Consider the following 23,066-nt stretch of genomic DNA (forward strand, 5'->3'; position numbering starts at 1 on the left):
TAGGTAAGAGGTCCTCAAACTTGGAAGGTAGAGCATCAGAAGGATCTAAAACAGGGTAGACTCAAAAAGGGCGCTAACTTCCTCTAAGTAGGAGTTATCGTCGAAGTTGGAGCTACCGAAGGAAAGAAACTGGTGCATCTAATTTTTCGGAAATATATTATTGAAATAATCTTGAGCTAAGCTCTCGATCATGCTAACTTCCCCATCTATAGACGAATCGGATAACTATTTCATCATTTTGAAAACATTTACCTCAACAGAAAGATGACCAAAGGACATGGACATCGAACCATCGCAGCAGTTTATGAGCGCGTTAGCAGTTTCCAAGAAAGGATGTCCTAAAATGATAGAAACAGAGTTGTTAGCGACTTCTGTGTCTAGGATAACGATGTCTGCTAGGTAGTAAAAATCTTGAACCTTAACCAACACGTTTTCAACAACACCCTTAAGATACTTAATAGACCGATCAACCAATTGCAATGTCATTTTAGTAGGTTGCATCTGTTGTAGACCTATTTGTTTATATAAATAATAAGGGAGTAAGTTAACACTCGCCTCCAGGTCTAATAACACAGTCGTCGTATGGGTATCTTCCAAGGTGCATTGTATAGTAGGACGACCAGGGTCCTTGTACTTAATGATTCCATTATGTTCAGATATAGTTGGGAATTGTTCAGTTAAAAAGGCGTCTTTTGGTATATTGGTCTTCCGCCTAGTAGTGCACAACTTTTTTAGAAACTTAGCATGTTGTAGTAATTTTTTAATAGCGTCAAGAAAATGTAGGTTAATCGTTAGATTTTTAAAAACTTCCCTAATTTCATCAAAGTTAGTATCATTGTGTAACATGGCTAGTATCTGGAGAAACGGTGGTTCTCTCTATATTTAGCATATGGATCAACAGGAGTTTTAACCTTGGCCGTTTTCCTCTTGGGTTGAGATTTAACTGGTACCTCTACAGGAGTAGGATCATCAGTTACTACTTTGGTATCTAGTAAAATATCAGGTGTAGGGACCACTGGTGGGGTAACAACAGACATCGTTACGGCGTTATCAACCACTCTGCTAGAACGGAGAGTGGTGATGGCATGTAGCTCACCTACAATGATATTTTCATTACTAGGATTACCGGTTACTTCAAAGGCTGTGTTTGGCATTTTAGGATTAGGTACAACTTGACCTGGAAACACACCTTTTGGTAGGGCTTTCTCTTGGATTAACTGTTGGATGGAATGATTAATGGATTGTAAAACCTGTTGGTTAGATTGATTCATGGATTGTAAAAGCTGTTGCCTAACCTGTATAAAGGCGTCGAGACGATCTGGTTGTGAAGGTGTAGTGGGCACAGGTGGTGTGACTGGAACTATCTCACATTGATTAGTAACGGGTGGGTTGCGATAGTTATTAATAACTGGAACGATACCTTTATTAGCATTATCATTATTATTATAATTATTATAATTACCTTGTCCTTGTCTCGGTGGAGCTTAATTGTAATTTGGTGCTTGCCTAACATTTTGATTATTAAACCCTGGAGGTGTAACGTGATGATTATTTTTCCAACCGAAGTTGGGATGTTGTCTTCAAGGCGCGTTATGTTCGCTATTAATGGAATAAACACTGTCCGGTTGAGCGGATGGTTGTTCATAGACTAGAGGACAATAGGAGTCGGGATGCTCAAGACTGTAACACAAATTACATGGAAGAGTGTTGACGTTCATGACAGGAGTAGGTTGTTGGTGAACAAAAATGGCTTCTACCTTTTTAGTGAGAGATTCGATTAAAGTTTTAAACTCAGGATCAAATTTAATCTCAAACATACTGACAGCCTTAACTGTGGAAGAAGAATTACTAGAGCGAGGGATGTCATTACCCCCCCAGTTATTTTGACGTTTAGATTGATCTTCCAAAAACCTATAAGCCTTAGAGGTACCTTTACTAATTAAGGAAACTACCCCCAGTCATTATGTCAAGAACCTCTTTATGGTGATGTAAAAGCCTTTTGAAAAAGGCACGAACAAGCGTGTCTTTCGCAAGGTTATGATGTGGACACTCAATGAGAAGATCATCGAACCAATTCCAAGCCTCTGAAAAGGATTCATAAGGATTCTGACGGAAAAAAAGAATCTTTTAAAGCATTTCATCTGTCTTGAGCGGTGGGTAAAATTGTTCCATGAATAATTGAACAAGTTTGGCCCATGAGTCCACAGAATTAGGCGCTTGGGCAGTTAACCAAAATGTCGCCTTATCGGCGAGGGTGAAAGGAAATACCCTCAATTTAATTTGCTCCGAACCAACAGTAGGATGATGAAATGTGGTAAGAACTTGTTCTATCCTACGCATATGCTGATAAGGCTTCTCATGGTTTAACCCATGAAAAACTGGTAACAAATTAAATATATTCGGGGGGATTCAAAAATCCCCCATTGGGTCTGCAAGAACGATGCATGACTTAGGGCTATCGTTAAGGGCCTTGTAAAAATTAGATAGAGGAGTCTCTGTTTCGTTAGCCATTGGTGCAGGTGTACTGTGTGGTATTCTAGATAGGTGTGTGCGTTGACGTTTGCGATAAATAAGAGAAGATGGTTTACTAGTACCGGACCTTAATCTCATACAGGGCTAAAGCCAATAAAAAACAAACCACTAACAACAGTCAAACAACCCTGATATGCTAGAATTTATCCTCTAATAGAAGAGGCGAGGAGTGGAAGCAGGAGTACCTGAATGCCTCCTTGCTACGTGTTTGAATAGCGTGTTGTATACACGATCACAATGTATTCATGAAGATAGAAACACTGAATAACTTAAATGAAATGTGTTGAAAACTAACCTGTGAAAATCGGGCCAATTCAGAAGTGGGTGCGGGCACGCTAGGAACTAGGCCTAGAAGGGCGCGGGCGCGCTCTGTGTAGATTTCCGAAAAAAAAAAATTCTGAACCAAAAACCAAACAAACACAGTCAAAACCAAACAAGGGTGGGTGGGTTTAATGAGATTTTGGTAGGGACGAAAATACTAAAGGAAACGAATTTAAACAGAACTAAGATGGCAGCGGCACCATTTGATAAATGTAAAAAGTAGTGTTTACTCCTACTTAACTAATTAAACTTAAATAGAAGTAAACATTCGAATTTACTCTAAACTATCAAAATTATCTACTCTCTTGAATCATGCAATAAATGGAGTAGAAAATTCGTTCCACTTCTAGTCCTTTAAACGTAAGTTTCCGCTAGTGTAATCGATACTAACAAAACGAATGAGAGTAATGAATTGAATTAAACTAATATGACAATTTAACTTAAATAAGATGTATTAACTTATACTATGATAATAGAATATTGAAATGTGAATATGGAGAAGGGATTAGGGAGATTTGAATCCACTTGATGTACTCCTAATATGTTAGTGTAGGTTATTGCAATCCTAATCAACTAAGATTAAGTGTTTGATCCCTAATTATTCATGGTAATCTCTGCCAACTATTAATTAGCATGTGAGGAAGTCCAACCCATTCTCATGGCGAATCAACTATCCTACTAGAGCAAAACTCTTAAAAGTAATAATCCTAACTAACACATCAAGTCTTCATCAAGCTTCATCAAACCCTTTTAATGGAGGTTTAGCTAGAAATCATTAGACTATCATGAACATATAAATAAGAATGAAATATAATGAAGAACAAACTTTCTTTTATTAATTAAATGAATACTGAAGAACAATAACTTAACTTAAATTTAATCTAACAACTAAGTCTAAATCCTAACTATCTATCTATAATTAATTATATCTATCTAAGTCTAAGTATATGGATAGTTATGCCTTAGTCCTCTTTATATAAGAGGCTAGGTTTACAATTTCGTGCATGGGCTTTGGAGCCATGTTTTGGGCTCTTATATCAAGCCCAAAACCTAATTACATAAGTCTAGAAAGGGTTTATCTACTAGAAATTACTGTAATAGCCTTTTTGTCTACTTTTGCTCCTTTGATTAGGTCAAGGCATAGACCGTTAGAAAGCTCTTTTCGAGCTAGTCGTTTTGACATATAATAGGCCTAATTCCGAGGTCTGAGTCCAAAGATACGGCATGCAGAAGTTATATTGACTTTTCTGCTCTATTTCTACCCGCGTTGACTTTGACTTTTCAGCTTTGACCGGGCTTTAAAAAGGCTTTTTCTCCTTCAATCTTAGCCTTTGATCATAGAACTTCTTAGCAATCAACCTTTGCTCCTTTATCTCGCAAAAGTTACATGTTTTTTCACATATTTAACTCACATGCCTGAAATACATAAACACACGTAAACAGTACTAACTCATATTTATTATACACATAATTGGTCTAAATGTAATGTTATTAAGGGGTTAAAACTATAGTTTTGGGCTCTTATCAATAACCCAGAAAAATACACTGCTTGGTTTTGTCATCAAGCTTGGATCTCTCATCTTTAGGAATATGAACAAATGTCCTGCACCCAAATACCCTCAAGTATCCATAATCAACATTTCTACCTGACCATACTCTCTCTAGATAATCACTATTCAAAGGCTTCGAAGGCGATAGGTTGATCACATGTACGACTGTGCGCATTGTTTCTACCCGGTAACTTCTAGATAACTTAGAGTGAGACAACATTCATCTTATCCTCTCTACAATGGTACGATTCATCCTCTCGGCTATACCATTGTGTTGTGGTATCTTAGGAACAGTCTGCTCATGACGAATCTCATGACTCTTGCAATACTCTTCAAACAACCCAATGTACTCTCCCCCATTATCTGAGCGAATACACTTAAAAGGCTTCTTTCCGTCATGCTATGGAATGTCTTGAACACGCCAAGTACTTCATCCTTGGTCTTTAGACTATATGACCATATCTTTCTTGACGCATCATCAATGAAAGTTAAGAAGTACAAAGCTCTCCCGTGGGACTTTACTTTCATAGGACCACATAAGTCTGTGTGTACTAGCTCAAGGACATTGTTCTTTCTGTGAGAAGGGAATCTTTAGAAAGACACCCTGTGTTGCTTTCCAACTAAACAATGAATACATCTATTTAAAAGTGTACCTCTTATGTTTGGCAATGCCTTTTGCTTGGCAAGAACTTCCATTCCTTTTTCTCCCATATGACATAGTCTCTTATGCCATAGTTCGGAGGAAACTTCTTCTTATGCCACATTTAACTCTGCTTTACACAAACTAGCCTGTGTCTTGTAAAGCGAGCGAGTTTTCTTCCCTTTAGCTACTACAATGGAACCTCTATTCAGTTTCCATACCCCGTTACCAAACGAGTTTAGAAAGCCATCATCATCTAACTTCCTAGTGGAAATTAAGCTTAGCCAAATGTTAAGGACATGTCTTATATCCTTGAGTGTCAAGGTGGGCCAACATTGGTTTCTACATGAACATCCCTAATGCCTACAATCTTCGAGATGTCACTATTACCCATATTTACTTCACCAAATTTACCACAGCTGGAAGTAGTGAAAAAACTCATGTGCGGTGTGACGTGATAGGATGCTCCTATATCTATCACCCACTCTGTGTCCTAACATGAGGTACTAACACATCACTCACCACAATCTAACACAATTCCCACTAGATCATCGTCTACTAGTACGGTAGTATCTCGACATGTGCTTCCATTCCTCTTTACCATGTCTTCATATACACAGTTATTCTTTTCATTTCTCTTCAGTGTTCTACACTCATACCTAAAGTGACCCTTGGTGGCACAATAGTAATCTCTCAGCCTTAGGAGTTCTGGCTTCACCCCTAGATTTGCTTCTGTCATCACCTCTAGAATGAGATGGTTTTCTGCTCTTACCTCTCCCCCGTTTCTCTGTGATAAGGATCTCTGAGTGAGAGGAGCTGCTTCGTGAACCCCTTCTTGACTCCTTATTCAACAATGCCCGATAGCCATCTCCATGGAAATGATTCCATCCTTAGCGGCTCCGTTAAGAGAAACTGCTAACGTCTCCTAATTTTCGGGTAGAGAGTTTAATAGGAACAAAGCCTCAACTTCATCACCCTTATCAATCTTCATCAAATGCAACTGATTGATGGTATTCTGTACTTCATTAAAATACTCAAACATCGAAGAACCTTCTTTGTACCTCGTGTTAGCAAACTTTTTAATGAGTAGTACCTTATTTCTGACCGACTTCCTCTCATAAAGGTCTTCAAGTTTCTTCCACAAGGCAAAAGTGGTAATCTCTTGGTATACATGGTGGAAGACACTATCATCAATCTACTGTCGAATGTACCCAATTGCTTTTCTATCAAGCTTGCTCCACTCAGCTGCCGCTATTGCGTCTAGTTTTACTCCTTCATTCTCAATGGGTTGTACCAAGTCCTTGCAATAGAGAAAGTCTTCCATCTTGGCTTTCCAAATAATGTAGTTAGCTCTATTCAGACTAGTCATATGAGTGGTTATAGAATGTTCCATCTTAACAAGCTATTTCAACTTAAACCTCCTCTCAAGAATTTTATGAAACACCTTCTGGGGAAAATTTGGATAACAAACTTGTTGGGCTTAATACAACCTGGCTCTGATTCCACTTGTTAGAGAAAACGATACCAATCGATCCCTATAAAGATAGCTTGCACTTGGAAAATCTACTATTCCAATAAAAAAATCTAATCTTTCACTACAACCAACAACCACAATCCTGAACTATGGATATAACTATTACAAACAAGCAATAGAAATATAAAGCAAGTAAAACATGCCACAACACAAAGATGTGCTGTGGTTTGGGCAATAATGTCTACTTCCACAAGAGCTAATCCTTTTATAAGTATGGGAAGGAAGATTACAAGCACTCCTCTCAAGTCTCTCCACCTTACTAGATCTCCCTTCTTTCCTTACAAGTTTTTCTCTTTGCAAAGGTTTTCTCTCAATTTTGATTGCTCTCAAAATTGGTTTTCTATTCAAGACTTGGCTTTCCAAAAACTAACTTTTCTTTTTATAGTAATCTGAAATTTTGGTGCGTCTACGAAATTTCACGTTTACTGTAGAAAAATCATAACCTAAGATGTTAAGGAATGAGCACAGGCGCACTCTTGGCAAGGCCAATCTATGCGTGAGCTCTCTTATTTTTCCATCTCAAAACTCCAGTAGACATGTTTCGTGATAAGGCTGAAAAAAGCTATCTTCTTTTTCACGACAAGGGCGCGGGCGCGCCTTGGTCACGACCAATCTGAGCGCGTGCGTGCTTAGACCTTTTCACACGAATAGTACCAGTTTCTCTCCTCTTCCTCATGTGAGGGATAACTCCAACACATAGATGGTGGTGTACAAACACTAAACTGACGAACTAGGTGGTGAAATCCAAGATGTCCATGATCACTTAGTTGTTGAGGTGTGAAGTTCCCCTACTTCTGATACGTTAAAAAATTGAAATAAGTGAGTCAGTTAAGAAATTAGAACAAATAAATAAATAAAAAAGTACACAGAAGATGTATGTGTGTTTATCAAAGCATGAGTAATGAATGAAATTCTCCGAATCTTGGTTGGTTGAGCATCATACCAATGGACCTGTAGGATTGCATTGCTCCTATTTCATGGATATATAAGTGTTGTATAAAAAGTCTAAACATTAAATCGATAAAAAAAATAAAAAATAACATACAGAAACACTAGATAAGAAGATAACAACATTGCATACTATATTCTGAAAATTTTCAGAATATATATATTGTAAATTATATATAGCCATATGCGCACATTATAGCTATATTGTAAATTAATCCAAGAAAAATCATAGACTTAAAAGTTGAATTAAGGGCTGATTTTTTGTAGATATGATCTCCCCACCATGGAGAACATGCTCAGAAAAATTCAGCTCATTCAAAGAAGTCTAACATTATAACATGCTCACAAAACGTTTAGACCGTTAGATGAAAAGTTAAAAAATGAACACTAACTTTTACATGGTTAGACATATCCAAATATTATGATTTTTTGTGAGAATGATCTTCATGGTAGGGCAATCATCTCTACAAAAAACTAGGCCTTAATTCATTTGTATGTCGAAAATGTGGCTATAATGTGCGCATAATGAATGTGCCTATATTTTTTTTCCGATAATAACCCACCATATATACATGTTAAACTACAACCAAAGAGTTTACACCATCTATAGTCCAACAGGGAGGAGGATTAACAACCGCATATTTCAACGCCCATTGTCCTATTTCATGAGCCTCCTTGTTGTGAACTCTCCTAAACCAAAAAAACATAATATTACATATTGAGTTTCTTAAATAACATTGATTAAACAAAACACAAATTCTTGAAATGTAATCATTATATTCCCAATTTTGTTGTATGTTATATATGTTGGAGTCATATGTCGAGCCATTGAAATCTAAGACACTCTAGAACAAAACAAAAAATTATGTATAGGAAATCACAAAGCATCAATTAGTTATTAGCTTAGGAAAACATAATATAACATCTACTCACATGATGCTTCAAGATAAAAGTTACTACAAACTATGTACACATACATACCTTTTTCCGTATAGTTTTTTGAATTCCTTAAGCAAAACTTGGTTGAGCAGAGTTTTTCATGTTAAAGCCTCGCAGCTTCTGCGGTTATATTGTGTTGCAAATATTGTTAAACCCTTGGAGTGTATTTGGTTGCTCAAAAATAGGTTAAGTAATTCAGTGTTGTGTTGCATAACCCTACAACCAAACAAGTCAATTCAAATATTTAAGTAGCAACCCACAATGAAGAAACTAAACAAATTAACCATCTCTTGATTTACCTTTGGGGTTACGGTCTCTTGTGTTGTCAGTTGTTGATCATATGCAGGGCCATTTCTTGCATTAAGCATATTTCTCCCTTCCTCATAATTTAGCGGGTGAAAATCCTAAAAAAAGTAAAGTAACAATAGTTCGTTCTTAGCTTTGGAAAAAAAATCATTTGTTAAGTAAGAGAACTATGAACCAGGACAAATGAAACAATACTACCTTCTCTGCATTTTCCTTGCTAGGTGAAGTCTTCATATTTTTTCCCCCTTGTTTAGTCTATGAACACATTTTTCGAGATTAGTTTGTTTTCTTTTAAATGGTCCTCGCCCCCTGCACCGAACAACCGAAGGAGTAAGAATATTTTGATTTCCTATTGTTTGTATTGTACCATCTCCATATGCAGGTGGAATGGTACGGTACCTTTCTTCTTCGAAATAGGCTTAGTGCTCCCATAAGCACCATTATCATGACTAAACTTCTCTTTTAAACCATGTACATGCACCATCAATTCCTTATACCTGTCTTCACAATCTACTACCATATCTACAACCTCTTCCAAAGTATTACACGGACAGTTCATCAAAACGACGTGATTCAGATTTGGCAAACCGATTGTCATAACTAATCTTAATTTTGGTGTGTCTACGTTTGACATTTTTATTCCACCTTCGTAAGATGGACTTATCTGGTACTTGGTAAATATTCTTGTGTAGTAACACCATAATAGAATGCCTACATAGTATCCCCCTAAACAGAAACAACCAAAAATTGCAATCAACTTCTTTGCTATCCTCTTTAAACCTAACCTTAAATGTGGCTCTATGATGCCCAGCTCCAAATGGTACATCTTCGTCTACTTCGTATTCTTCATCTTCCTTACACGTAGATAAATTACAACAAATTTTCCCTCTCAACTCTTCTTGGAACTCCAAAATTTTTGTCGTCGTATATATAAGCACTTTGAAATTGCTTCTCCATATCATAAGGACTTATACAAGGGAGCCTCGATTTAAAAGAATTAACGTCTGCTTAATTTTTTTTCCAGCATTACTTCGCAAAGCATTTTCGTAGTATTCAACAAACTGCGTGAGAGTAGTTTTTGAATTAACATAGCCATCAAAGAAGGCATTCATGCTCTTGCTTCGTTGTGTGGTTGACATTCTTGCCCAAAAGCTGTCTTTCACTAATGCAAGCACCTAACGATCTTTTTCCTTGTACAACTCTCCTAACCATTCATTGCTTCCGAGATCATACTTTAAAACGAATTCGCACTAGTTTTCTTCAAATTCTTCTTTTGTTAAAGAATCATAGACTATAATTTGCATCTAGAATTTGATTAATTCATACTATTTATATCATATCCTTTCAATTTTTCAGGCAATTTTTTCATGATATGCCACAGGCACCACCAATGTCATGCATTAGGGAAAACAACAACTATGGCGTTTTGCATTGCTCTATCTTGATCTGTAATTATTGCACTTGGAGGACATCCATGCATACATGCTAGCCAAGATTTAAATAGCTATTCATATGTCTTAGTATCTTCACTTGAGATAAGACCACAGCCTAACAACAATGATTGACCAAGCTGGTGTTGGGTGTGGTTCCTTTACCATGTGATTTTGAATTCGGTATTGTCTGGTTGAGCAACACAAGGGGCGCACACCCTTGAATAAGCTTTGGTTAAGGGGTGCACGCCCTCATAACTTGAGTAAGCCTCAATGTCAGGTGGGTACGGCAAGACATAAGTACTGGTAGATTTGTTCACAAGGGGCGGACGCCCTTAAATATGCCTGGAGAGAGGGGCGCACGCCCCCATGCTGTGCACAGGTAGAATTCCGGTTTTTCGCAGATAAACCGAGATGACTCAAAATTTTGTTTTACACTAAAATTTTGGAATCCTATATATATGAAGTTAGGGTTGTTTACCCAGAAGGATACACAAGAGAGAAACCCAATTTTGAGAGAAAACCCTTGCAAATAGATAAAGCTTGTAAGGAGATATTAGTGAAAAAAGATGGCTTAATTACTGAAATATGCAACGTACTTAGGTCCATTTAACACTTGTATCAACATACAATTTTTTTTTAACAAACGTATCAATGTACTATGCACGATTTAACAAAAATAGCAATCCGATAGGATCTGTCAGTTAAGTGATTATGTATCTATTTTTTTTTCAATTTTGTTTTTTTGCATTTTCCACTCGGCATACCACCTCAGCATTTCTACCACCCATATAACCCGTTTTCATCATCTCTTTCACCCATTTACAAATACAGATACAAAATAAGTAAAAGAAAAAATCCAAAAAGTAAAACTCCTAATCACTCGTTCTCCACAATGAAAAAATAAAATAATCTTCCCTTAATTTCTTTCCTTTTTTTTTTACTTATATTTTCTGATGATTCAAGAATGTTTGAAATGGTTAAGGGTCTATTTTGACTCCTTGGATTAAAGTTTTTCACGTACAAGTAATGAACATTTGATGCTTGAACGAGCTGCTGGGAAAGCACTCGTTGACCTTGTTGCGTGTCAACCCAGTGAGTCTAATGAGCGGAGAGAATCAATGACTCGGTGGGTGAACCGGTTGCGAATAACTAGGTTCAGCTCTGTTGCTTATAGTGATGACATGGCGGATGACGTGTGTGCTCTTTTGAGGAGGTATAAGGAAGGCTGGTCTATGATTTCGTGCTCCGACATTGGAATATTTTTGGTGAGGAAGGATCAACCGGTTGTATGGGCTTGTGCGTGGAAGTTGTGATTCCCGCCACATTGGAAAAAATCATTTTCCTGGCACTTGTGTTGCATGGGTTGCTTGTTTTGGAATTTGGATAGGATCATGCAATCACTTACTTGAATTTGGATACAATTGAAGAAATACATGATTGTCATTGGTTTTTCACATTGTTATGCTATTTTGTTAGCTGTTAATCATCAGAAAATATGTATCTGAAATTGTATCCGTATTTCAAAATGGGTGAAAGAGATGATGAAAATGGGTTATATGGGTGGTAGAAATGCTGAGGTGGTATGCCGAGTGAAAAATGCAAAAAAATGAAATTTAAAAAAAAATGGACACATCATCACTTAACTGACGGATCCTAACGGATTGCTATTTTTGTTAAATCGTGCATAGTACATTGATACGTTTGTTAAAAAAAGTTGTATGTTAATACAAGTGTTAAATGGACCTAAGTACATTGCATATTTCAGTAATTAAGTCAAAAAAGATCTAGTAAGTTTAGAGAGATTTGAGAGGAGTGATTTTAATATTCATTTCCATACTTATAAAAGGATTTGTTCTTGTGGAAGTAAGCATCATTGGCCGAACCACGTTATATTTTTTGTCTCATTGTGGTAAGTTATTTTACATTGTTATTGCTTGTTTGTGATAGTTAATTCCATAGCTTAGGCTAGTGGTTGTTGGCTATAGTGAAAACTTAGATTTTTGTTATTGGAGTATAGAGTGTTCATATTCAAGCTATCTTAGTGGGGAACGATTGGTATCGTTTTCCCCAACAGGTGGTTCACCCCCCATGAAAGGAGTGAATGGCATGTCATACTTGTTTGTTAAGTATGATGCATCAAATGTAATATGACATCGGCAAACTCTTTGTATGTTGCTCAACACCTACCATCTGCCCAAAAACACATTCCTCAATCGACCTTCATTGACTAAATCCATCGAGTGAAAAAACTTGGAATTCTCAGTTTGCATTTTTAAAAAGTAATTGCGCATAGCATTAGCATGTCCTTCTCCAAGTTGCAAACGACGAAATTTTTCAACATGATTTATACAGTCTTTCTCTAAATATAGCAAGTTCTCATGACCTTCTACCTCGAAAACAAATGAATTAATACTCTTATTCAGACGGATGCCGGATTCATCATTGTTTTCAAGCCTTCTCTTGGCTTTTGTTGCAAGTTTCCTATTGCATCTATAAAACATGGATTTGCTCGGACTTAAACCTTGGTTATGTTCAAGTATTGTAGAGCACTTTCCATCAAGGCGTAGAGCTAATGTAATTCTAGCTTTGCAATCTGTTTTTTATATTGGACGCATATTAACTAGACATTTTGACGTGCGCCGAGCCTTTCCTTCACAGCGAACAAACTATAGTCAAATACTTCACCTCCATGTTATCATCTTTTGGTACTGCTTCTTTTACAAATACCAAATCCCAACTCTTTTATGTAAATGAAGCTTTCCCACTACAGGCTTCTCAACTGTAGATTCTACATTAATTGTTTTATCCACTGGATTCACTTCACTTTCTCCCATCACCTCTTGATTTGAAAAATTATATGGTACTTCTTCCATTGGTATTCTAACGGCGACAAAAAATGAACACTATACAAGAAAAAAAAAATGAAAAACAGTTTCAGAAAAGGTGCTACAAACTAATGGTAAGATTAAATGGTGTTGGGCTCTGGAGAAAAGAGTACTTCTGGAGAAAATCTTACTACCGTTAATAAATTTTTGCAGGAACCATATAGGGAAAATGAAAAGTCGTGGAGGGAAAATAGAATTGGGAATAAAAAGTCATGGAGGGGAAATTATTTACTTTTGCTTTGTTAGTGGAAATCCTAGCCAGTGGGAATTTAGTCAAATTGGGTAACCACGTCAGTTAGTGACTCTTTGTTGGTAAAATTGTTGGTGCATATAGTATTACTCATAATTTGGTGCTTGTAGATATTGTACTAGTTATTAGTACTTAGTACCTGAATATGTAGAAATAGTGGTGATTTGGGTTGTGTTGTTCATCTTAAATCTTTTGTTTGGAGGAATGGTTTGATAGTTGAAAAATCTCTTCTAAATTTTCTAGTCTTTCTTTACTCTTGTTCTTAAGGTTTTAATGGTGGAAACACTAGTTCTTTATCTAGAATGGTTTGAAATCTTAATTAAACTATTGATTTGATAGAGAACATGTATGAAAATGGTTTAGATGGATATCTTGCTCATAAAGTTATACTCAAATGAGTATAACTAGTGTTTTTGGGATTGAATCAAAGATTAGGAAAGTAATGAAAACTTTGTATTGAAGATAATAAGAACTTGATTTAACCACTAAAGCTTGAAGAACATAAATAAGAAAAACAAGTAAAAAACAAATTACATTATTAATTTAAAACATATTATCTACTCCTAATGACCAAAAATTAATTCTAGGATAGAAAAATAAAGTTACAAACCAAATGGTTTGGACCCTAAAAACATTAGATACCTAATTCTCTACATCTCTTTGGTTTATATAGGACACCAATTACATATTTTCCCCTTCTTCTAGAAACACCACTACACCAATTTGCTTAAAAAACAACACCTGCCAGCGGGCGTAAATGAAGATTAATAGCTGTTGTTGTTAAGCGAGTGGGTTTAGCCGTGGTATATTGACTGAAGGGCCGTGGCTCTTGTATTTGCTCGGTCCCGCCCCATTTTTAGTGAAACTTAAAACATGCCACCTCAGTTTTCGGAGAGAAGAAACGGAAATTTTAGGGGGGAAAAAAAAGAACAAACTTTGTGTTCTAGGGTTACAGTTGTTGTACAGTAACAATCGATTAATGTTCTCACTTTCGCTTCGATATCTGCAGGTTTGGCTCCAGTTTTTAGATTCTCTATACTTCACTTCAAATCATTCGTTTCATGCTGGAGAGTTCTTCTCTATTTTTGCAAATATCATTCAAGTTTCTCTCCCTTGCTCAATACTCCAATTAACAGGTGCACATTAAAATTAAATATGTTATTATGGTATGGATATATTGCAAATTTGCATCTTTTCTGGGAAATTGGGTTTGCTGCGATTATTTGTGATAAATCCTAGGGTTTTCTCTGCAAGAACTGATATTGTGAAGTTTAGTGAGATCTATTTCTTCTTGTTTAAATCCCGTGAAGAAGGAAGGAAAGAAGTTTGGTCGCATGTGAAGTTAACTTTGGTGACCCCTAAACAATTAGACTAAGCTGCTTCTCCCATAACCCATCTCTCTCACCTCTTGCATAGGATGTCCATGCTATATCAGTAGCAAGAACTACTTGTAGTCAACAACAAATAAAAAATATTTCTTATCTTTGTCCTATTCTATTATACTTTCACCCTTTCAATCTTTTTAATTTGATACTTTTTTGATGACCTATGCTTTGGAATCATTTCTGGGAAACTGATTGATTGTCTAGTCTGCCTATTGATTGGGAGCATCATTTCTAGCTTTACTCTCTTGGATTTTGCTATTCATCTGATATTAGTCCTTAGTCTGAGTTGGTACCTTGATTTGAAGCAAGTAGTTTACACTTCTATCATTTCATCATCCTTTAAATTTTGTATTCTTTTTTTTTGGATTTTGGACACGCCTCTTTCAAGTAAGTGGTTGATTATTTTTCACTATTATTTCCTTTAGTTTTGGTGGTGCTGAATTTGGGTGGGATTATTACTTGTTGCTGAAATTTGACATTTGCAAATGTATAGCTAGTTAATAATGTGTTGTAATTCAAACAAGTGTGATTTCAATGGCTATATGACGTTAGCATGGTATTTTAAGTTTATAGTATTTCTTTTATGCAAATGCTTGTTTTTTTATGGTCTAAGTAAGACCATGGTAGCCAATTTGGTTTTAGAAATTTGATCTGTCTTCGCTATGTTTCTAAGGATTGTACTTATATTCTCTGTTAATCTATGGAATGTGTATGATAATCATAGTTAGTATAATGCGATTCATTTTCATATCAGGTTTTCGTACTCCGATATCATGTCTAATTGTCTATTGTACCATGAGCTAACTGTATGTTGAATAATTGATATTTAGGAGGGACTCATGTCACCGAATCACCCTATACATTCCACAAGCAATGTGCTCCAAAGTGGGATGTCACAAGTACACAACATTGTTCAATCTAGTGTTGGGTGTGGAAATTGATAATGCCGTTTGTTAGTGCTCTTCAGGTATAGTTTTATGATAAACGTTGTTAATGGATACCCAACCACTTATATGCATATGGGTTGCTAGTTGATTATTTATGTTTGCACTTAAATCTGTATGAATGTTAGCTAACTTAGAATATTGATATGAATTTGTGCTCTTTTAATCCCCCATACCAAATAGATGTGGCAACTCATACTAGGAAGAATGGAGTGTAGTCTTTATATGTTTATTACTGAGTCTGCTAAAAATATTCACAAGGAAAAAATGAATTTGTAGGTCTTTTGAGTTTATGGAAGGGGTCGGGTTTAAGGCTTGCATATTGGTGTCTTCTGCTTGTAACAGGACTTGGCTAAATGTTCAGGGCAGGTAAGTACTTACTCTAATTTATTCATAGAATAGTTTGCTTTCTTGTTTACTAAGCTAGCTAGCTTAAATAGTTTGATTGCATGGTGTTGTAGTCTGCCCAGTTCAGTAGCACTGGACTGATTTCCAGCAGCCTTTTGACATAGTTTGAATCAAATTTAGGTTTTAGCGACTTACATAATAAGATAGTATTTTATGTCCTATTTTCTAGTGAATCCTCTTTGTTGCATTTGGTTATCGTAGTCAGAAGTTACGATCGGTCGAATATGGCCTGGTCAACATTGAAATTTTGTTCTTATACATATAGGTTTTATTTTGTTAGGCTATGTTAAGTATTTGTATTGATACGACCAGATCTCATCGCTATTGGCGTACAAGCATTCAATCAATCATTGTGTATACATGTAGTGGTGAATTAGTGCCTATTATTTATAAACCCATGAGATTAAGCTTGACATACTTTCATTTGCTAGCTTATTAGTTGTCTTATGTCAGCGAGTCTTTTTCTTGTACTAGTGTAAGTTTGATTTTAGGAGTTTAAGAAAGTAGAGGTAAGTAGCTGGTGAGGGGTAGATTGTATGCCTAGTACATTGGATTTCTTCCTTTTTCTTTCATTGTTTGGGATGCTGCAACTGACTTATTAGTTTCTTTTGCTTTAATTCCTCTTTCTTATATATGAAGCTGCCAAGTTTACTTATTCCTTATTGAGTCTACAAGAAATTACCAACTATAAATATATAATATTGCTATATATTGCTATTCAACATTGTTATACAACTCTTGATTTTACACATGAATAGACTAGTTGACATGTTTGTCGTATTGAGATTTTCTAACTACTTCATATCTTGTTTGTTGCAGACAACTGGTCATTCATTGTCTAGGCAACCAACGGTATCGCGTTCTGGACAAACATGTGAGCTGCAAAGCATGGGGGGTAGAGTGGTACCATTGGAAGAATGCTTGGTGATCGAGCTGAAGTGCCTGAGAATGCATATCGGATCGTAGTGGACGAGATTCTAGAATTTCACGCGGAGTTGTTTGGTGTTAGAGGAAAGACCTTTGGTGACATTGACGTGGGATCTACTGTTATATGGCCTAAGACTTTTACAAATGTAAACTAAATTATTTTCTTTAGTTATACTAAAGACTTGGTTGTGCACAAGTTGTTGTATGCATGGGATTTGTTCAAGTTGAAGTTTTAAGCATTCAATCAAAATATTTTGCTATTTTTCAGGTTATTTTCTTATATTTTGTTACTGTTCTTTAGTTTTTATCAGGTGCAGCAAAAAAAAGGGGATACTAAATAAATAAACGACAGTGAATTGTTGAAATATTTCTTCCATAAACGACGGCTAAGTTTGTCATTCTATTCAAAATAAACGTGGACCAGATTTTAAGAGAAACATGTGCTGACGACCGTCGTTGATTTACAAGTGTTAAAAGCCGTCGTTGTTTTTTAAATATTACAAGTGCCCCGGACCGTTGTATTTCAAAAACTACAGTGGTTTTTATTACGACCCTAACGACGGAATATAGCACATGTTTTCGTCGTAAATGACAGCTATAGGCCGTTGTTTTTTTATTGTTTTTTTGTAGTGCACCTTGAAGATAAGATTAAGCTTTGTGGGCTTTTGATTTAAGCCCATATATTTGAATTCTTGATTTGGCTTTAAGTCCTTGAGTTCATAACTTTTAGCTTTGAGTCTTTAAGTCTTTAGCTTTTAGTCCTGAATCCTTGAGAGTTGACTTTGACTTTTTGACATTTTTGCTCCTAAACTGGAATCTTCCCAAGCAGCGTCAATAGCAATCCTTTTTGCGCTAAAATGCATATTTTAGGAATATGCGTCCTAAATGGCTGGTATCCTACAAAAGGTAGCAAAATCTATTAGTTGTCTGTTCATTAAGCATAAAAAGGGCATAATTGAAGCATTGTAAAGGTAATAAAATGCATATTTGGGGACTGATCAACTACCCCAAATAGCATTTTGCTTGTCCTTAAGCAAAGATGAGAGAGAAAAAACTAAGATCATAAATGTGTGATTTATTATACTAGTCTCATTTTGCGGAGTGCGATTGCATTGACCATATGTAACAAGACCTTAAACCACTAGAAATTCCCTAGTGGATGAGCATAAGCCTCATGAGAGTTTTCCATAGAAGGTACTCACAAACTTCCTTTATCTAGTACAAAGGGTCTTGTTTCCTTGTTTATTCTTAGAGGTCTATACATCTCATTAGCAGGGAATAAGGAAAAGCTCCTTTGAACTCAAAATAACATATACACAGTAATTTAATCATCTAAAGATATATAAACGTGCAAAACATAAGCGGTGAAATGTAAAAGTAGAATCGTTTTTGAAACTTTTGGAGAGCGTCCTTAAGGTGGGTTCTCACAGGGGTGTGTTGTAACCACAACTCTCTAATAGAATTACTCAAGTTTCATTTTCTTAAGTGAAGAGAGCACTTATATTCTTCACATACACAAATGATGTCCAAAGAAACCGGGATCAATTTATCACAATATCCAGTTATTATCATATCATCCTATTCCTAGTTGAGCTAGAGGTCTTTTATTAGGAATTGAATTACAGGGTTATGGTAGTGGTTTAGAAAAAATGGAAGAGAAAAGAAACTCTGATAAGTTAAGAAGTTGGGTCTTCAGGATATTTGTAACTAGAGAAGAACCTCGTTTTGTTCTTTTGCTTCCGAATTTGTGATTTATTCTTTAACCCTTTGGCTTTGTAACTCTATATGATTTTGATTTTTGGGAGTTCTAACTTTGTTTTTGTATCTTTTGAAATCAACTCCTTTTGATTTTGAACTTTTGGGAGATTTCGATTTTTGAATCTTTTATTTCTTTTCTTTTTGAAGATTCTAACTATTATATTTTTGTACAAGGCATTCTCTTCTCTTTTTACTGTTCATCCAATTCTCAACTCATCAGCTGGGTACGCTTTTTATTGTGTGTAGTAACGGTTCAGGGATTGATGTCAAAGAAATAAAAAGGTTTTTGGAAATTGGTGAAGGCTCAAGGGGGTAACTAGAGAAAAACTATCTTTTTATGGTTTTAACGTTTATTTGGTTATATCGATCCAAAATGGCCTAAATTCTCTCCTAGGATATGACGTGGTGATCAAGCAAGTGAACGTGTTATCTTTCTATCCGGACATCCTTTGTGTCATTACTCAATAATTATTCAGATGAGGCTTTTGGCTAGATTCTTACAGGATATGAAACTTAACTGTTCTAACCTTGGTCTCAAAAACTTACTGCTATATACAATCAAATGTTTATGCATACCATTCATGAAAAGATGCAGAAAGTATTGTATGTATATTAGTCTGAGTTTGAAGAACGAATCTTTACTCTATTGCTCTAATGAAACTTCTAAACCATTTGTTCATCATAGAAAAAGGAAAACAAGACGTTTAGTACTAAACAAAAAAATATTTTTAGTCTTTTCGAAATTTGTTTACAGAAAGAAAGAAATATAGAAATATACTTAATATATCTAATATAAAAATTACTATATAATAAATGCCTAGTTTTTGCAGAATGTTGCTATACCACCCCCCAAACAGAAATATGTTTTGTCCTCAAAGTACTATGTTCTTCGTGATGAGAATATACCACCCCCAAACAAATTCGAAACGTGGGTTGTTTGATATAGAATAAGAAATACATTGTTTATCTAAATAGTAAGCTACTTAATTATTCTACCATGAAAAAAATTTGGGTTTTTTTTAAGGTTGTTTTTCTCAATCTAAATGTATCTCTAACCATATAGAAGGTTTCTACAAGAGAATAAAATCATACGTTTCTCCAGTATCATTTTGGTTACTCTGGGGCGTAAGATTTTAATTTTTATATCCTCAAGTTTTGAAAACTATGTAGAGATGTTATAAAGATAACACGTAGAAAAGTTGTGATTTCTAAAGCTAAGTTTGAAAAAACAAACCATAACATGTGATCTTAGGCAACTTTCGTGTGGGCTCTTTATTGAACCCAATCCAGTCAGAATGTGGCTTCAGTTATGTGTGTTAGGGGATTAACTGTGCAAGACTTAAGATGTCTCGTACAAATATCATGGTGATATAGATAAACCTTAGTAACACATAACTGATCTTCAAACCGCCCTTAGAAGAATGGAGATTGCGTACTTCTAAGGGTTGGTCTATGTGGAGTCCATTGCCCGTGTTTTTAGAAAATCATATAACTATTGTTGTATCGAGAAACTCTATTATAAGAACGGGGAAAAACAAACATTTATGAAAGGGTGAGAGAAGGGTTTTTCTTTTTGGCCTTTTGGGTTTTTGTTCCTAAATTACTTAAAACAATAACAGAAAAAGAAAAAACTACTAAGAAAAATCACTATGAGGAGAGTGATCCTCCCAATAGAAGAAAAAGATTTTTGAAATTAGGTGACTCAAATTGCGAACCATCCCATAGTTTGGCCTCCCTAGATCTTCCACCTCTTGTTTTGCAAGTAGGCAAATCTAGTGAAGAGGACTAGCTCTATTTCTAGATAATCTAGTCTCTCCTCTCCTACTTTCTAGTTAGCCCTAGTTAAAGTCATTCCAACTAGATTGTAAGACAAAACTCAAAACAACTAGAAATCGCCCACAGAAAGAAAAAAAATTCGAAATAAAAAGGCTCAAGTTGCCAACCATCCTATGGTTTGGCATGCCAATAATATAAGACAAAGCATGCTAAACAACTACTCAATCACCATCTCACCTCTGCTTTGTTTCACATCTCTTCTTTATATAGGAAAGACTACTCAAGCATCAAAAGTGAAGATTGAAAGAAGGAACTTATGTAAGACAGAAAATTGGGAAATAACATAAAGCAGGAAATGGAAAGTAAATGACAGAAAAAGAATGCTATTTTAAAAAGAATGCAAAATAAAGAAAAAGAAAAATGTATATTTGCTCCATAAAGGTACACTACTCAAACTACGAGTAAAAGTGCTAACAAGAAATATACAATGTATACGTTGACTCAAGGCTCCAGCACAACCACACACTCAAAGTAGAGGGTCCCATTACCTTCATGATGCACTCGATCCTATGGAATGCATTGAGAACACATAACCTGAATCTTTTATAGTAAGATATTCAAGACTATATGTGGGGTCGTTTTAAGTCATATTCCCCAAGACTATGCATATGAGATGTATTATCTGCTATTAACTATATACTAATAGTCTAAATAGTTGGGGATCTTTATAGAAAAACATATGCAAGCATTTACCCCCAAACAGAATGAAATGATGCATTTGGAGTATAAAATACAAAATGATTAAAGAAAGCTTCATGATGCACTCCCATGGAATGCATTGAGAAAACATAACATAAATCTTTTATAGTTAGATATTCAAGACTATATGAGTATATGTGGGGTCATTTTAAGTCAGATTCCCCAAGACTATGCATATGAGATGGATGATATGCTGTTAACTATATACTAATAGTCTAAACAGTTGGGGATCTTTATAGAAAAACATATGAAATCATTTACCCCCAAACAGAATGAAATAATGCATTTGGAGTGTAAAATGCAGAATGATAAAATAAAGCTTATGTAACGCATCATGGAATTTATACAATAACTCATCATGTTTGAATTGTCCAAGAGAGTGTGAGTGTGGTAGTAGTTGTTCTTCATGAGGCTTAGAGGATGCGACGTATGGCAAACTGGGTTTTTCAGCCACTTGAATAAAGGGATCATCGTATGCTCTCAGGAACTCATATTCCACCTTTGATTTTATTTCCTCTTTTTCTTTCAATCAATGCAGGGCTCTTCTCAACTGGAATGATAGTCTCGGGAGTTTGTATGTTGAGCAAAGTCTCTTTACTGGGAAGATTTAGAAAATTATGAAGGATTTCAAGAGCAATTGGCTTAAGTGCAAGCTTGAGGTTTTTTTGAAATGGTTTAGTGGTGCAGTCTTCAGAATTTGGTGGATTTTTTATGAATGGAGGTTGGCTTTCGATAGATGTTAACTTAGGGGAATGATGGTCGGGTGGTGGTTCTTCATATGATCTCGAGGACTCAGGGAACTCTTCATCTAGCTTTAGCGTTTCCACAAATTTGTGGTTCATATCGGCAATATTAAGGATGTCACAAATTTGTTCTATCGATAAATCTTTAACGGCCAAACTAAAATTAGATCCACTTTCCACTATAGAATTTATAACCTTTTCTCTAGGCCCTTGATTTTCTTTATCCTCTTTATCATTGTACAAGTGTGTCGAGTCCAACACATGTTCTAGAGTCTCTTTTGTCGGAGTGTTCTCATGCATATAGTCATCATTATAGAATCTATAATTCACACGATAGTCAGGTAGATTGTGATGGGGTTTTAATTGGTCATAAATATCAAGATGGTCTTTAGCAATTGGTTTTGTTATAGCAACACTTTGTTCCTCTTGTTAGTTGGTTTTTGGACTGGTGGGAAGAACATTAGTCTCAGACGTGGTATTGATTGAAATGGATTGGAGAGAATAGAAGGTCTTTGCTATTTGTTGTATTTGAATTGTTTACTCGGTCGTTGCTTGGTAAAGTTGGTATGTGATAGATAATGGAGTGGGATAGGAATTAGATATGGATGGTGATGTGAATGGTAATGGGCTTTGGGTGAAACCACACTCTGACTGACCAGGTGGATATATGAATGATGGTTGACTATTTGTGGTAGAATTCCATGAATTTTATGCATGATTAGAAAACTCTTGCGTGTATTGGGTACTAGGGAAATTTGAAAATTGAGGTTCATAATCATAATAATATTCTATAGGAGGCTTGAACTCAGTATATGATGTGCATTGAGACTCCCAGTGATACATACTACCACAGCAAGAACAAGGTTATGGGTTTGCATTATAATTCTATGACGGTTGCGATGCATATTAATAAGCCATGGATGCTCAAACAAGCATGATGCACAATCTGCATATATTCATTTATGCCCTTGAAGTTTTTGAAAAGTTTGCATGCAATGTCTGTAGATTAGATATTATGTCCTATTCGA

At 35.7% G+C, this 23,066-nt stretch overlaps 1 long non-coding RNA gene across 1 annotated transcript; it reads left to right on the plus strand.

The window, feature by feature from the left end:
- The first annotated feature begins 14,227 nt into the window (after window positions 1–14,227).
- Window positions 14,228–16,197, plus strand: LOC147518417 (uncharacterized). The gene is made up of 3 exons (XR_015214056.1): window positions 14,228–14,347; window positions 15,554–15,622; window positions 15,947–16,197. It is a non-coding gene; the product is annotated as an uncharacterized LOC147518417 (long non-coding RNA).
- The last annotated feature ends 6,869 nt before the right edge of the window (window positions 16,198–23,066 follow it).

This window comes from Coptis chinensis, chromosome 2 (assembly GCF_015680905.1).
Source record: "Coptis chinensis isolate HL-2020 chromosome 2, ASM1568090v1, whole genome shotgun sequence".
NCBI lineage: Eukaryota > Viridiplantae > Streptophyta > Magnoliopsida > Ranunculales > Ranunculaceae > Coptis > Coptis chinensis.